Genomic DNA, 2,522 nt, shown 5'->3' with positions numbered 1-2,522 from the left:
AGTCCAGAAATAGTAGTGGCAGTACAGTAGTAGTTTCGTTCCACGAATATTGCCTGGTAGTGTAATTTGGTAAACAATAACGATTTATTTCACCTAATTGTACAATTTTGTCATAAACAGCACGTTCAACTTAATAACTTTTATTTTACAATTTCAAGAGGTTAATTTGAGAAAGAAATACTAAAGAAGTGACAGGGTTGACCGTAACGGGGTTGACCGTAACGGGTTTGACCGTAACGGGTTGACCGTAACGGGGTTGACCGTAACGGGGTTGACCGTAACGGGGTTGACCGTAACGGGGTTGACCGTAACGGGGTTTGACCGTAACGGGGTTTGACCGTAACGGGGTTTGACCGTAACGGGGTTTGACCGTAACGGGGTTGACCGTAACGGGGTTGACCGTAACAGGGTTCACGATTTCTTCTTCAATTAGCCATTACTCCCCTTGTGACAGGGGGAATGGACGAGCAATTGAATTCAAGCTTTAACATTTTTTTATGTGCTATAACATTTCTAGCCTACTTACAGTATTTATGAGTAACACGATTAACGTATTATGCTCAATGCAATAAGTTTTCCACCACAAAACATCAGGAAATGGCCAAATAGTCAAATCATAGTGTAAAAGCAGGGGAGTTGGTTCTACTCTAATAGATGTTCAATGTTTCTGTAGATAAAAAAACATTTGATTTAGTTTCCTTTATCTTCTGAAACCTGCAAGTAATGTGTGACCTAAAAGCAGAGGCTGGATCCGAAGGTAACCACACTGTGCTGCCCCGGTCCTTACACCCCTGAAGCCTCTTCCCCAGAACTGAAGATTTGAATCACGTTCTGCGCATGTGTTTCTTTATCTCTACTTCACACACACATTTTTGTGGTCACCCTCCCTTCAAAATCAAAACAAGTTATTTTTTTGTCACATGGTTTGTAAAAAACAGGTGAAGACAAACAGTGAAATTCTTACTTACGGGCCCTTCCGAACAATGCAGAGAGACAGAAAATAGAGAAATAATATACAAATAAAAACATAATAATAAAAGTAATAATAAATACACAGAGAAACGATAACTTGGCTACTTACATGGGGTATCAGTACCGGTTAATGTGCTGGGGTACGAGGTAATTGAAGTAGATATGTACAACTAGGAATAAAGTGACCGATAATAAACAGTAGCAGCAGCGTATGTGATGAGTCAAAATAGTTAGTGCAGAAAAGGTCAATAGTTTAGGTAGCTATTGGTTAACTATTTAACTAACAACAGTATTTAGCAGTATTATGGCTTGGGGGTAGAAGCTGTTCAGGGTCCTGTTGGTTCCAGACTTGGTGTATCGGTACCGCTTGCCGTGCAGTAGCAGAGAGAACAGTCTGACTAGGGTGGCTGGGGTCTTTAACAATTTTTAGGGCCTTCCTCTGACACCGCCTGGTATAGAGGTCCTGGATGGCAGGGAGCTCGGCCCCAGTTATGTACTGGGCCTTCCTCTGACACCGCCTGGTATAGAGGTCCTGGATGGCAGGGAGCTCGGCCCCAGTTATGTACTTGGCCGTACGCACTACCCTCTGTAGCACCTTGCGGTCGGCTGCCAAGCAGTTGCCATGTCAAGCAGTGATGCAGCCTGTCAAGATGCTCTCAATGGTGCATCTGTAGAACTTTTTGAGGATCTGAGTACCCATGCCAAATCTTTTTAGCCTCCTGAGGGGGAAAAGGAGTTGTCGTGCCCTCTTCAAGACCGTGTTGGTGTGTGTGGACCATGTTAAATCCTTAGTGATGTGGACACCGAGGAACTTGAAACTCTCGACCCGCTCTACTACAGCTCTGTCGATGTGAATGGTGGCATGCTCGGCCCTCCGTTTCCTGTAGTCCACGATCTGCTCCTTTGTCTTACTGACGTTGAGGGAGAGGTTGTTGTCCTGGCACCACACTGGCAGGTCTCTGACCTCCTCCCTATAGGTTGTGATTAGTTGATCAGTCCTTCCATCATCGTGTCGGCAAACTTAATGATGTAGTCATGCACGGCTACGCAGTTGTGGGTGAACAGTGAGCGAATTTTAGAGCAGATGGTGTTAACAATCTGTAGCATACCGTACCTGTGTTTCTTTTTTCAATTAAAGTACATATTTTGCCTAGTCCCGCACGCTGTTAAAGTTTCGGCCACACGAGAGAAAAATGTGACCGTTCGCACAATCATCCTAAAATCTAATTTTAAAATGTGTGATGTTTTTTGTCCAACAGTAACAGTAATATGCTATTATATTCGGGTTCTGTTAAGGAGAGACTGTGCGTAAAGTAGAATCCTGCACACATTAGCAGAAGCTTCAGACTTTTAGCTGTCGTGAAGAAGGTTCCAGAGAGTTCAGATCCGCAGCCCCAAAAAAACACTGTGCTCTCCCAGCACCCCCTCCTCTTCTTCTGCTCACTTATTTAACAACACCATGCAGGACAAGACAATAAGCAATACTGCAAGGCTGTTATGGTTTTAGGTATTTTTTTGTTAATTAGGTGTAAACAAGTTAACTAAACTCC

Source organism: Salmo salar, chromosome 01 (genome assembly GCF_965601325.2).
Source record: "Salmo salar chromosome 01, fSalSal1, whole genome shotgun sequence".
Lineage (NCBI taxonomy): Eukaryota > Metazoa > Chordata > Actinopteri > Salmoniformes > Salmonidae > Salmo > Salmo salar.
Note: the sequence above shows the minus strand (reverse complement) of the source record.